Consider the following 15686-nt stretch of genomic DNA (forward strand, 5'->3'; position numbering starts at 1 on the left):
CTTGAATTGCGTATTATGTCACTGCAGCCTTAAAACCAGGGTTAGCAAGAATGTCCCAATCCCCAGCCACAAGCTTTACAGAAATACTGATAACTGATAGAAATGAACAACATCTGGGCAGTGAGTCACATCTTTTAAATCCTCACTTTCTCTCTTTCTTTGTTGTTTTATTTTGTTTTTTTCTTTTAATCAGTTTAAGCCAGTGTCTCATCTGCTGTGTCATTCTTGTGTTCTGCTATATAACAGAAGGGATAGGAAATGAATTAAATATACTCTTAAAGACAAACTCAGGGAACTCAACTTGTTTAGCCTTGTCCTTTTTGCACACCAGAACCAAGGCCTGCTTTGGAGCATCCACATGGACACCTGCGCCAGTGGAAGCCGTGGGGGGCTGCTCCTCTTGAAGGAGGGGCAGGAGGAACCCTGGTAGCACCTGCCTGAGCTGTACGGCTGTTGAAGCAGGGACTCCTTTCTCCTCTGGAGTTTAGTGCAAAGGGGCTTGTGGATGCAGCATGTGTATGATTTCCTCCAAGTTAGGTTTTATGTCAGCTTGGATAATAATACATAAAGAAGTCAATTAAATGCTTTCTCCTGCCAGTGTCCACCAAGACTGCTAGAGAATCAAGAAGAAGCTCTTCCCTTCAACGCCCACCCACCACCCCACTCCTGAAAAAATACTCATTCACTGTTCACCCTTAATCCTTCGTTCTTCAAAGCTGTATGGCAGCAATGTTATGATGAAGTCATAAAAAGCTTACTTTGGAGCTGAAGGAGGAAAAAAAACATAGAGGCCTTTCAAGCCTCATTTCAAATACTGAGAAACCTTAAAACATGGAGAAGGAATATACTTGCTGCATCCTGAGTTTGTCAGCCACCTTCTGCTCTTTCTTCACCAAAGACGCCAATTTTCTTAGTTTTATGCCTTTAATAACGATCGCCTCTTTTTATTTTTACCTTTCAAGCCTATTTCCTTAATTTCTTGAGTTTTTTGATGCATCCAATACGAGAAAGAAAACAAACGTAAAAGGGAGCTGTCTACTGGACTGACCAATCAAGTTATTTTCCAGTGACCTGTCATGGCTTGTAATATACAACACATCTAATTAAAGACATACCGAATCAGGTTTCTTTCTATCACATGTTGTTTATTGTTTGAAGTCATGTCTTCATATTTGTATTAAACGTAACAACAAAAAACCCAAGACTTGTATTAGGAAGATTAAAGCCATTATAAACTCAAATCAAACTAGAACCAAAACAGCACTGACCAAGTGCTATCTAATTAGAGCAATTCCCCAAGTCAGAATTAACAAACATGTTGGACTACCCAAACCACTACATGAATACATAATCAGTGCTTATGAATTCACAAATAAGAAATCTAGAGAGCAAGATGCCCGTTTAATTATCTGTTCCAATTAAGATTTTGGTCTGAGGGCAGTAAGCTTATTTGAACATCTATTAGCCCAGCTGAGTTACTTGAAAGTCACGTTTGCAGTCATTACCACTTCTTCTTAATGTGACTGTTACAGGGCAGATCCTTTCCTGAGATTGCTCTTGCTCTCCCCACAAAAAAAAAAAAAAAAAAATAAGTTTTACAGCATAACTCTGCTCTGGAAAGGTTGGCAGCTGTAGCTAAATACCAAGAAAAGAGAAATGATGCTGTGTGCTTCTCTTCAAAATAAAGAGCATGCACAAGTTCAAAAATGCCTGACAAGAGATCATATGAAGATGAATTAAGAACATAAAGGAATTAAAGCTGTCTACTCCTCCACTTTTTTCACAGGAGGTTCCTGTCAAGGAGATTTTTCATGATCGGTGTCCACCTGCTCTTGGGAACTTTAGCTGGAGTTACTATATTGACTTTCTTGGGAGGAACGGCCACTTCTACTTTCTTCTCTGCCGCTTCAATTTTTGGGTTTGGCTTATACTTCTCTTTTGGTTTATTCTTCTCTTTTTTCTCCTTTTCAGAGGTTGGTCTGAAAGCAATAGCATCTGCTTCCATAACTTATCTCTCACAGGGGTGGCATCATCTCTGCTTGGGAACAGAGTTTGTTTTAACATCTGCTGCTGTAACTGGTTCCCTTGGTTGTCTCCCATCTCCCATACCACTCAGGACTGGGAAATCCTTAATTCTCCTCCCATTGTCCTCTCTTCTGGTAATTTTTATGTTTCTTTCCTTCGTCATCTTCCAGTGGCTTTTCCACCGCCTTCTCTTTGGATTTTGTAGGGTCTTTGACGCCATCGCTCTCTCTTCCAGACGGTTTTTCAGCGTAATTTCCAGCTCTATTATGACTTTGGTAGCTCTACCCACCAGAATAATCCTTCCTACATTCCCGAGCATTTGGTGAGCCCTCCCATCTCGTCCCAAGTGGACCAAACCCAGCTGGAGAAAAGTCCTCTCTGTTTACTGGAGGTCAAGTTTGAGTGTCAACAGCACAGCCCTTGTAAAATTTTTCCCTATAGTTCCTTTCCCATTCTCTGTGTCAGTCCTTTGTCAAATGGATCGCTAAAGCCAACAGATCTGCCATAAAAAGCTTTCATATCATATGGTGGAGCTCTTTATATCTGTTAAAATGCTCCCTCTCTCCTTCTAAGTTTAGGGGGAGGCTGGCCTTTAAATACTGGAGACCTTGACCGTGAATGGGACCTTCTGGATGTGGGTGATCTTGACCTTGAACCTTGATCATAACCACATGGCCTTGACCTAGAACGATGGTTGTGCCTCTTCCCTTTGCCTCTTCCTGGGTACGGTGGCGATCGCGAGTAGGAACGAGAACGGGAATGACGAAACGATCGAGAGTAGGAGCGAGTGCGGGAAGAACCCGATCTTGCCTCGGAGTAGCTATGCAAACTTCTACTGTAAGATGAAGCACTGCAGGGAAACTTGGACCTTAAGAAAAACACAACACAGTAAAAATAAATGAAATTAACTCAAAAGAATAACTCTCCCCATTTTTTTCCCTCCCAAATTTGGTTTGGCTTTTTTTCCTCTCCATATGCTCATGTCAAAGCTTCTTTCAGATGCTGACATAATGCTACTTCGCACTGAAGAATTTGGCAACACGCAAAGGTTTCCACTTACAAGACAGAACTGCTGCTTTGTTAGTGTGAAAACACACAGGAAGGGTACATCTATTTCCACTTACTTCTATCACATGAACTACCAGAGCTATTGACTGATTTAAGGTGCTGTTACTGGCTTCTACTGCTACGTGTATATTTTCACTACTCCACAACCACCTGCGGTGCAAATCATTTTTGTTGCAGTAAGATGCAGAAAGAGCAAGTTTTAATGGCTAGAGAACGGTAACAAATACCAAGAGAACACGATTTCACCTGAAGACAGTAAAGCTCCATTTTACAGTGCCAGCTTAGTCTGTTTAACTTCCCTACTTATTTATTTGGGACCTTGTACAGGATGCAAAGTACTTGTGCTGCAATCTTACATACAGGACTTCTAGACAGATACCCTAGCAAATTTTTGTACGTAGCTCTAGCTCTAACCGAGGATAGTGCCCGCATTTCAGGAAAAGTCATATCTAAAAGCTGTTAAACTCAGCGTCTAGTAATATGCCATGAGGCCATTATTCAAGGAAAGATACTGATGGCAGTACTAAGAGAGAGCTATTCTGACTCCTGCCCAAGTGAATTCTGGGGATAAAAAACATCAGCTACCCAGAGTTTCTTCTTCACAAGTTTTTCTTTTGTTATTTTTTAAAGGGCCATTTCACATTATTCCACATATGTTCATGAGCATCATGCCTCCTCTCAAAGTCCTTTACCAATTTAAGATTTCTCTACAAACATGTCTGACCTTTCAGTTCCTAAGAAAAATTTTAAAATATCAAGAAATTACTAGTGAAAGCCACCAGCTGGCAGTCCAGGTTAAAATCTCTCCATGTATCCACATGAGATAACCAAAAGTGGAAATGAAGACAATTTCTCTCCCATATCTCCTCTGAAGTGCTTTGTGGTAATGGTTACAATCAGAGCAGGGAGGCACACAAAATCCAGCAGCTGCACCTATTCAGTTTCTGGCCTCCTCATGGCTGTCAGGAGGTGAAGGACGTCACTGCAGAGAAGCTTTACCGAAAGACACACCTGCTCTGTAAGAACTGCTGCCAAATTATCGCTGTCGGTCAGCTGTAATCTCTACCATATTGGAGCTACTAACCTACATTTGAAACCCCTATCACTGCTAATCCCTTGAATCATCCAGTCCATCTAACGAGAGAGAGGTGGAGTGGAACTCCTCCTGATTCTTCTAGACAATCTGCTGCTCCATTACAGACAGGAAAATTATTAATTTCCAGTTACCTGGGAAATGAACGCCTACGCTCCTTCTGAATCTTTTTATATTCCAACAGTTCCTTGGCAGAATCGTTTGTAATCTCATCAAGTTTGGATTTTTTCTTTTCCCTGTTAAAAGAAGTTGAACCTTTATTCCAATTCTAATTTGACCTTTTTTACCAAAAGACACCAAGAAACAAAACACGGCCAATATGAGAAAATGTATACTGCATGCAAATGCAAAAGGTGGACATCCTATGTAAGCAAAAGCAGTTTAGAATTCCTACAAGGCTTAGGGAAAGTTTTAGAATTACTTGTGTCTTGGTTTAGTTTTGCACATTTACCACCTGCAACGAAAAAGTATATTGGAAGGAACACAATGCCATTTTTGCTCATGTCAGATGCAGTGTAACTGCAGTGCGATACGCTATCAAAATATAAACACGAAAACCAGCGCAACTTCATTGAGCCAAATGCCTACTCTACTTTAAGTCTCTGTTGTCCTCTGGAAAACTCCTCCCTAGGTAAGGGAGGCCGAGAGCAGCCTGGCTGGTGTCAGAAATCCCAGCAGGACCAGGGCAGTGACCGTCCCCCTGCACTCGGCCCCGGTGAGGCTGCACCTCCTATACTGGGTTCAGCTTTGGGCCCCTCACTGCCAGAAAGACATCGAGGTGCTGGAGCATGTCCAGAGAAGGGCAATGAAGATGTGAAGACTCTAAAGAACAAGTCTGATGAGGAGTGTCTGAGGGAACTGGGGGTTGTTTAGCCTGGAGGAAAGGAGGCCAAGGGGAGACCTCATCACCCTCTACAACTACCTGAAAGGAGGTTGCAGCGAGATGAGTGTCAGTGTCTTTTCCCAGCTAACAAGGGATAGGACAAGAGGAAATGGCCTCAAGTTGCTCCAGGGGAGATTTAGATCAACATTAAGAAAAATTTTTTCAATGAAAGGATTGTTGAGCGTTGGAGCAGGCTGACCAGGGATGGTGGAGTCACCATCCCTGGAGATATTTAAAAGACGTGTAGATTTTGTGCTTGGGGATGTGGTATAGTGGTGGGCTTGGCATTGTTGGGATAACGGTTGGACTTGATGATCTTAAAGGCCTTTTCTAATCTCAGTGATTCTATGATTCTGTAAAGGAGGTGCTCGTGTCGTTGGGGTGGGATCTGAATGAGCCGCTGGTGCTGCTGTTGGCACCCAAGCTGATGACATGTTTACAGGAGCTGGGGGATATCCTGGAGGGGGGACAGTGCACTCAGCAGATGGGGGCTGATCAGGTGTGTACTGAGGAGGAAATGGTGGTGGTGGTGGTACCCGCGGTGGGAGAGGAGGTGCAGTGGGGTGGTGGAGGGTGCAAGGGAGGTGTAGGCACAGGCACAAAGACCGGTGTTGGTGCTGGTACTGTTGGGGTCTGAGTCCTTTGGATATGTTCCCTGTGTGGCATCCTCAGTCTGGACTTCTAAAGAAACCCCAAAACACGTATCACTGTTTGTTACACTGTGCTCTGATTTGAAAGAGTGAAGGAACGAAGCAGGAGCACAGTGGCAAGCACTTCTTGTTCTCACCTTGAGCACTTTCCCTCCCTGCTTTCCGTTCATTTGAGACTACACTCACTTCTCGATCCTCATACTTCCTTCCACACCCTCACCCCCAGCAGTTCCCTCAGTCTTCTCTCCGTGTACTCAGCTTTGCAACTGTGGATGGAGTCTGCCTGTGCTTAAAAGAGACTCCCATCTCCCACGAGCCAAGTGCCCACTTCTCCTCTGCCACTCCTCGATACACTTAATACTTCACACTTCTGATCTTCAACGTACTGCACAGGGATTAACTCATCTGCTCTCAGACTTCTAACCTCTTCCACACGTTTCCTGTGTTGTTGCCTCGTGATGATGTATTTGGCCTGTTCTTGTCCCTGACTTTTTATTTTCTTTCTTACTGAATTTGAGGTCTTAGACAATCTGTGGGATGGATCCTGGTTTTTGTTTTGACTGATCTTCAAGATTTTATAAACACAGTGCACCCTTACAATCTCTCTACAACAAATATATACCAAAAGGAAGGAATAACTCGATACTGCACTAATAGATAAAACAGGATCCTCTCTCTCTGGCTGAGAGAAAACAGCTTGGCTATTTGAGATGACTAAATTGAAGACATTCAAAATTGTCATAAAATAACAGCATTGCCTCTTCCAGTAATTTGATCTGTCAATATTAACTAGGTTTCTAAAAAAATCTATTGGTGGCTGATTTCTATTGGGAAATCAATTTCTTCAGCCCTATTCAGCCATTAATCAAAAGGCTGGATTTTCACCCAATCCTTTAATTAGATTTCATTTTTATATGTAATTATGGTTTCCTCAAAAAGAGTTAATTTTTCAGAGTCCTCTTTGAGTCATGTACTGGAGTTTTATTTTAAATAATCTTATTGCAAGAAGGAACCCCTCTGTTAGGCCAAATGAAGCCATTTAAAAATTAATTACCACTTGTATTCTCCACAACTATCTGTGCATACTTATTTCATTGTAAAGCAGCTGTTGTATAATTTATGTGTTACTGCCTTGTTTAACAGGTTACAAGTAGCAATATATTTCATTTCTGTAGAATACTTACAGTTCCCAGCCTGGACTGATGCCTCCACCAGCTCTCATTGGGTGACCTTTTGGTGTGGGGAGAGGAAAAAGAAAAAAATCCCATTCACTTTATCTGAAGAAAATTTTTTAGAAGAAATTCTAAAGTTACAGTTACTTACCAGCTGTGGGTATTGATTGTCCTTGGGGGCCCAGAAGACTTGGTAATGTTGGCTGCTTTAGTACAGGAACCTGATAGCCCTGGTGAATAAATGCAAACAGTTGGAAAATAAGCTCCAGCAAAATACAAATATTATTGCATATGTTGAAAGAAAACTTATGTTCTCTTCCAACAAACTGCTGATTGTCAGAGGAAGATTTAGAAAGTTCAGAGGCCGTCACCAGAGCAGCAGGAGGTGTCGGAGCCCTGAGTGGCGGTGGAGGTGGTGGCGGCTGCTGCTGCTGTTGCTGCTGAATCTGCCTACAGAGCCTTTTTGTGTAGCCAGTTCCATTTTTGAAGTTGTTCACCTGCTGAAGGCAGAAAAACATTTGCAAGAAGGTAATAGGAACCTCCAGGAGATATACAGACAAAAGCCCCCACAGAGTAAAATTACTCCTGTGCTCCCATAAATACTATCAGTCCCAAAATAAGCCAACACACAGATATAGTCAGATTAGACATAAGGCAGAAACTCTTCCCTGTGTGCTGGCCCAGGGTGCCCAGAGGAGCTGTGGCTGCCCCCTCCCTGGAAGGGTTCAAGGCCAGGTTGGATGGGCACCCTGGGCTGGTGGAAGGGGTTGGGACTGGATGATCTTTAAAGGTCCCTTCCAGCCCAAAGCGTTCTGTGTATGAACACATCACATTAAACACTGATATTAATGACTGGTAGCTCAGAGTATCTGTATTTAAAGTACTTCAGTGTTAACACCAAACTGAGGCAATCATGTTAAACAAACACGTGACCTGAATTTGCCAGATTGTCTCTAAAGAGTTGTATGCTTCTGTAGCAACAGATAATGTATTTGAGAAATAAATCTAGTTTTATTCAGTCAGCCTTGCTTAAGGAGATGTAAATTAGTATTTTCTTCCCTTTCAGATTTTTACAAACAGACTTTTCTTACAAACAGTTGATGTAAAAATCTTCCTGTTACCTGGCGTAGGCACTTGTTGGCAATTAAAGCATCAGGAGAAACATCTGTCTGGTGACACGTTGGGCATGTGTGTTCCTCAGACTCCAGTAATGCTGTTCTAATACCTGTGAATAATTAGAATCATCAGAATAGTTCGTAGGCAAACTAAGGAAATTTTGTTAGTTCTAGTCAATTATAAAAACACTTAAATGATTGATGGTGAATATGGTCTTGAATTGAGACCCTGAATCTATAAATGTTCAGTAGTGTAAAAAATTGATAGTACGCAGCAAAACACTATACGGTTTTGACATTTCACTCTTGTAATATTTGAAGATGTAGAGTAGGCTGTGTCTTGATGTTCCAACTAGTCTTTTTTCCACTATCTAGAACAGTGCGAAGTCACCAACCTCAAGGTTAATGAGTAAAACGCACCTCAATCATTAGTATGTTCAAGTCCTGAAGGTTTTAACCGACTCTGCCATGGAGAAGAATGTGGATCACATGCCTAACTAGCTATTTGTTGCAGATCACAGGAAGTCACCAGCGTTGGCCATAGAGTTTTGCATGAGAGAAAAGGCTGTGGACGGGCTAAATGCATTTGATATCCAATACTGTAGTCACCTGCACAATTAAGCACTCCTCTCATACCCGTCCCTCTGCAAGTAAAGAGGGTTGAACTAGATGCATAAAAAGGGAAAAAACCTTTCTGCTTTTTTTTGTCTTAATTTCTATGAGCAGGGTTCTTTCCCAATCAGGGTATAGTTAAGTATTAAATAGAGCTGTTAGCAAAGTAATTTTGTTATCTCCTGTTTCTGCTTTCAGAATATCAGATGTGGTGCTTTGATCTAACAAACACGGGAGGAACACTAACATTCATCACAATAACTGTTTCCACGGCAGGGAATAACAGCGGCATCAGTCAAGATATCTCTACAAATGAGACATATCAACTCCTTTGGAAGAGGATCACCGTCTGAGGAGGAAGAGGATGGCTCCTCTGGTAAGAAGGGACGCTTCTCCTTCTTTCCTCTAGCATAAGCTTCCCTGGAGGGTATGTGGGGAAGGAAAAAGAAAAAAGTTAAAGATGGATAAAGGAAAACTTTTCCAAGCTTTGGTTTTTATGAAAGGAGGATAATAGATAGAATTCTCACTCCACATTAGCCTTCAGAAACACAGGCATTTAGTTTAACCTACTTTTCTAGAGTCACAACACTGGAAGAGGGAGGGGGGGAACAACTTTCCTTCTGCAGAACTTTCCCATTTGTTGTATCATCTAAGAAATTAGCTCAGACTGGAAAAATCATTTTTGACATCTAGAAATCAGGTGACATGAATCCTACCTCTCCTTTGCCAGAGGGTGAATGTAAATTGGAGGCTTGGGGAAAGTTACTCTCTGAGTAATTATGTTTTATACATGGAAGTCTGTGTTACAGCTTCTATGAAAGGAGATCCATGACAGAAAATCAGAAGTGCTTCCAAGTGCATTTTAAAACAGCCACTCTTGTCAGCACACAGTAGTACCTTCTTCATTTATAGCAACAAGAAAATGTCAGTCTGTTTCACACGTGGGCTTTGGTAAAAGCCAGAGGGGAAGGACATCTCAGTCCAATAGCTCTATGGTAAATTTTTCAAAAAGCTTTTGAAACATAAACCAGAAGTAAAAGGAGCTTTCAAAGGGAACGACTCCACTGTAAACAGTACTGAAATGCTTTGTAGAAATACAGATTCCGAGCATACCAGCAGCTTAACCAATTTCCAGGGACACAAACAGCAGGAGCTCCCTATTTTAATATTAGAAAGTATCACAGATTTCAAGGTTAAGATCCAATGACAATGCTTCCTTCCCCGTAATTACAGACGATGGCCAGCTTGGTTGCACTGTCACTCAGGCATTTACGCACGGCTTCTCTCGTTCACTTTTTGGTCAGTCCCAGTAATTCCATACTTACGCATTAATAGCTGGTATTGCATATTTTCCTGTCTTGGTCAGCACAGCACCCTTTGTATTGGGATCTTTCACCTCCATCATGAAACTCCTTGGAATTCCTGTGCTTTTTTTAATTCTGGGAACAGACTCAAATTTTTTTGTCCTGATAAGAAAAGAAATACGGACATATCTCATCTTAAGACCCACACTTACAATGACATTTCACTGATTATTTTGAGCAGCAAAAGGCTCTAATCCTCCCCTTTAACTTAGCCTAAGGGTTGCTTGATGAATATAGCCAGGATGCTCTAAAGGCTTGAGCAGTGTTTTGAACTTTCTAACAGAAAAATTTCAGCAAGATTGAAATATATGAAGATATGCATTCAAGTTCACAGAGGAAGATCTGTGGGCACATGTAATGTCTATGACCTAGAAAAAAAGAAAATTTCATGTTGAGAATTCCATCTTTCCCTTGAAATTTGAAGGGCTTTGCACCACTGCCATATAACCTCTGTATTTCACCCCAAGAGGAACAGTTGTCAAGATGAATATTCATGTATTTGTCACATAACTGCCGAGGTAAAACAATTAAAAACAAAGTAACACCAGAAGTCCCCCACAATCTTACCCCATTTGTTGGGCAGTTCTTTATATAGTGGCCAGGATTTCTGCAACGAAAACAAGTAAATGATGGTGGAGGTAGACCCAAGGATTTCTTCATGTAACTAAAATTTTTTGGGGAAAAAAAAAGAAAAAGGTATGCATGTGTCACTCTTGTCCAAACAAACATCTCTACAATTTTTCCATAGCCTTTAGAGAACAGATTTGACATTGTCAACACTTACTTGATTGGATCATACTGCCGGCAAGACTGTATCATCATAGCTTTTATCTTCTCTTCTTTGGAAGTTTTGGCTTCAGACATATTGGCAGTCTGTTTAACAGGCAGTTATTTGACACACACATTAGAAACACATCTAAGCCCGCACAGCTGAAGACAACACCACTCACCTAATGCTGTAAAGAGCAGGACCACCCTAGCTGAGGTTGCATGAAAACAGCTGCTTATATAAAATATAGTTCTCCTGAAGGTGTTTTGGGGAGTCCTTATGCCATGACGTGGTGTTTATGTGCCTCTTAACCTACTTGAAAAGAGCATTCTTGGGCACTCAAAACCTTAGGCTCTGTTTGTACCTTACATAAAGTCTTACGTAACCAGTCCAATTTTCTTCCAAGTGGATTGAAGTTATGTGTAGAAAAAAAATTATTGTCCAGTAGTTTTAAACTGATTCTCAAGCTCCAGACTATTTGAAGGGGAAGGTCTTCACTGTACATTTAGTTGAGAGAGTTCTATGCAAGTATCATTATTTACATTTGTTGTGGTTTAGGCCTGATTGACAGCCAACCACAATGCAGCACCTCTCTCTCCCTTCCCCTCCGGCAATGAGAAGGGACAGAGAGCCAGGCTTGGGGTTCAAGATAGGACTGGGATGGGGGAAAATCCCCCTTTTATGATCACGAGCAAAAGGCAGACTCGTTAGGGGAAGAAAAAAACCCATACATTTATTACAGACACAAACAACACATAACAGAGTAGGACAGTGAGAAGCAGTGCCACATCTTGAGAACACCTTCCCCCCACCCCTCCCTTCTTCCCGGGCTCAGCTCTGCTCCCGATATCTCTACCTCCTCCCCCAGTGGTGCAGGGGCAGGGAATGGGGGGTGCAGTCAGTGCTGCCACTTCCTTCATGTTCGGTGAGGGGAGTGTCCAAAACTTGTTACCCCCTGCTCCATCGTGGTCCCCCTCTCACAGCAGACAGTCCTCCACAAACTTTCTCTGACTTGAATTCCTCCCATGGGCCGCAGCGTTCCCCACACTGCTCCGTCATGGGTCACTAACTTCCTCCGACTGGATTCTTTCACACGGCTGCAGCCCTTCCCGAGCTGCTCCGGCGTGGGACTCCCCCGCATGCTGCAATCCTCCCAGCACTGAATTACAGCAGCGGGGCTACCTTTTTCCATGAGACCCCGGCCTTCTTCGGGCACAGAACCTTGATCATCCGAGCAGGAACAACAGGCTGTAAATCAATGTCTGCTCCACCGTAGATCTTCATGGGTGGCAGGGGGGGGCCGCCCTGCCGTCTCACCACAGGATACAGGAGGGTTCTCTGCTCCGGCACACCTCCCCCCTCCTTTCTTCCTCCGTTCCTCCACTGACCTTGGTGTTCATGCAGCTGCAGTGACTCCTCCTCACAAGTCCGACTGCCCGTCACCACGTCCCTTCTTAAATACGTTATCGCAGAGGCGCAGCCGATTGGCTCAATTTCCCAAACAGAAGTGGAGCTGACGTGGAGCTGGGGGAGCTTCGAGAAGCTTCTCACAGGGGGCCGCCCCGATATCCCCCTCCCCTGCCACCAAAAAACTTCACCACTCACTCAACCCAGGACAACATTTTCCAGCATTAAAAGGACACACAACTTAAGAGTTGGGGAAGATGTTGCTTGCTGAAATTTGCCTTCAGATACAGAAGCTTTAAAAGGAATCAAGCTTCTTATAACGCCTCAGGAAAAGATCCTTTTTGGTAGAAATTTGACTGTCATGTGCTGTTGGCAGCCCAAATGGCACGTCCCCTGCCTACTAACTTCTTCATATGAAGGGATTTAACTACAGTCAGCACAACCTGCAGTTTTTCTCCAGGTGACTGTGTCTTTTTAACATGCAAATTGTAACAGAAACCTTACACAGAACGAGATCGTCACATTGTTGAAGCCAGCTGATTTTTTTTTCAGTAGTATTTGTTCAAATGTTTTTATTACACACTAGTGCAGACACAAGCAGGGCCTAAGGGAGCGACTGTAAATGATTTGGACCTTCAAGCACCTGTCACTCAGATCTACCACTCGTGTGTCTGTTTTTATATGAATTCATTCACAAAAGTAACCAGCTAGTTTCAACAGTTTGTTAAATGGCCGTTTCATAGACACAGTTTTTTCTCAACCGTAACAAAATCCAGGTTGACATCCATGAAATAATTTTCATTAACATTTAGAGAAAACTTTACAGATACTCGACTAATTTGTTTGAACCCAAGCTGTTTACAAAACACGTCCCAAAATGACTAAGCATTACTAGGCATAGACCAAAATTCAAATAAAGCATTTCATACGTAGTAATAATAATGCAGAAAACTTTTTTGCAACACGTTGCCTCCATGCTAAACCAGTCTGCACTGAAGAGGTTAGAATAAGTAACAGCTTTGAGCTGCTTTATGCCATGTTCCTGCATTTTTCTGAAACACTTAAATTTTCTCGAAAGCTTCAATGCGTACACCACTTTGACAGCGTTTCACATTTTAGAGTAAAACTTCACATGAGTTTACAGAACTAAGGGTACGTTTAGGGACAGCACTAATGGAGACCAATTTCTTTTGGTGGCTACCTTCCAAACTAATTGTGTGTGTTTGGTTGGTTTTCTGTCTTCCCAAATATACACAATTTAATTCTGCATTGGGAGGGAGAGGAGATTTCTCTTTCTTGGTAATGAACTCCAGCCTTTATTTTCAGAAGAAAGAACTAGCTCCTCTGCATTGGGTCCTACCTTCTCTAATCCTTGTCACTTTAAAAACTAGTAATTTCCCTGGCTAGCACTCCTCCTTTTCACACAGTGCAATCACTAGTGCTTTCCCAGGCAAAGTTACACAGCGTTGAGCAAATAATGCAAGCAGTTCCATAGCAAAACATGGCGTTACAACAGCTTCAGAAAGTCACATCTGCTAATATGCCACACATACACATGGTATGTTCCTACAAACCATTAGGTACATTTACACAATTTCCACAGCCTGCATTCAAACAACTGAGATTGTGTTGTCCACTGTCTACATGAAACTGTGCAGCGTTCCACGAATGGATCTATACAGTGACTAGAAATTAGAAAATAGCCGTGCAGTTGTGCGTGGTACAGGAACGCTTCTCTTTTGGCTGTTCACAACTTACAGCAAATTAAGTTATTCTGTGAAAATTCTGTTAGTTTCCAGTGCAAAATTAAGGAAAAAAATGAGAAACAGCAAAAGAGCTTCTGAAGTGCTGCTTCTTTGTGTTCTGAAGGTGAGTAGTACTGCAACAGTATGTTGCAGCTGAGAAGTTACTCCCCTTCTATCTTCCCAAACTGGGAACTAATCTTTACAAGACAGTAACAAAATAGGCACACATTGTAAAGTTAAAACAAGTACTGTAAATTATTAAAAATTAAGTTTTGTTCACATTACAACAGTTATCCAGCTACAGATCACAGTATAAGATTTAAAAATACAAAGCAAACACTTGTTATTTTTTTAAGTATTTGACAAGTATATACCTTAATAAGCTGCGCCAGAGAAATTGATGCAGAAGACTCATCAATCTGTTCGCAAAAAATCAAACACATATTCAAGTTCTAACATCAAAATATAGCAATAGTTAACCTCTACTGTATCCTGAAAGTCTGCACTATATCCTCCGAGTGTCACTGAAAAAGGCATTTCCAACCTAGTGTAATGGTATTTGTTCAAAACAAAATCCAAACCTATGACAGCTTAAGAGTGATCGTGTGGTTAATGAGAAGAAACAAAAACAACGAAACCCACTTGAGATCACCTTATTGCTCCAGAATATCTCAGAGAGGGACCCTTGTCAGATGCTCACAAGTGCTTAAAAGTTGAAGGGGGAAGCTGTCAGTTTTCGGCTAACAGGGAATTTTTAAAAAGTTGTGCTTATCTGAGAGGGAAGCATCACTACGGGAAACTTCTCAGTGTAGTTTGTAAATGAATCAGTTAATGTCTAATCGCGTATAAATGCACATGGTTATGCTTCTACGAACAAAGTATCGTTGTCTGTCAAAATAAAGCAGAGGCATATGAGCCCTGAAACATGAACTCTGCCCCTCCTGTCAAGGAGCTGAAAAATGCCAAACTCACCACACCTCACAAAACCCAGAGAAAAACACCAATCTGAACCATCAGCCGTAAATGTAACCCACTACTTTGTCTAGAAAAAAAACCAAACTGCTCAAATTAGTGAAAGAAAAGTTTTTACCATGACAAAGTGGACTATAAAAACTGAGAAAACTGGTTACTTGTATTATCTTAAACCACAGGGCATAGTATCCAAGTTAGTTTGGGAAGGGTGAGATTTTAATACTATTCTCCCTGTTGTCAGACAAAAACCAATCTTTAATGATGATGAAAACATGGATTCAGAGCACAGTCCCGTCGTTTTCTTCTCCACTGCGACCACACTCCTCCCTCCCAGCCACCCGTGGGAGCAGCTTGCAGGAACGAAGTCCCCAGGCCGCAGGTTAGTAATGGACTGCAGGGCTTATTGAGAACTAATATTGAAGCGCAGGTTTTCCACAAGGAATGGGGAACTCCTGTCTTTTTCCTTTTCCGGTCTATTGAATTCTATTATGCCACAGGCAGCAGTTAAGCCTACACTAGTAAAACATTCTCAGAAAGACCCTCAAACCAGTGCTTATTATGTCTTCAGTTGTTCAAAAACATAGACTAAAATTTCACAATGTGACATGAACAGCTCTCACAGACCCCCACTTCAGGGATGTCCCCAGAGCCCATGCAGCTCCTAGGGACGCTCTCCAGCCCCCGCTGTGCTCTCCGTCCTGGCGCAGAGGAGAAGCACTTGCCCGGGAGTGAAGCCAGTGAGGCGTCAGGACGGGGCCCCCCGTCCGCCCTGGGGCTCTCCTCTCCTCGGCCCCAGGCAGCACCTTCCCCC

The 15686-nt window shown here is 42.3% G+C and overlaps 1 pseudogene; it reads right to left on the bottom strand.

Annotated features, from left to right (window-relative positions):
- Positions 1 to 2359: 2359 nt before the first annotated feature.
- Positions 2360 to 14346, bottom strand: LOC122154363 (annotated as a pseudogene).
- Between the last annotated feature and the right edge of the window lie 1340 nt (positions 14347 to 15686).

The sequence above is a fragment of the Tyto alba genome, unplaced genomic scaffold (genome assembly GCF_018691265.1).
Source record: "Tyto alba isolate M040663 unplaced genomic scaffold, T.alba_DEE_v4.0 Super-Scaffold_39, whole genome shotgun sequence".
Lineage (NCBI taxonomy): Eukaryota > Metazoa > Chordata > Aves > Strigiformes > Tytonidae > Tyto > Tyto alba.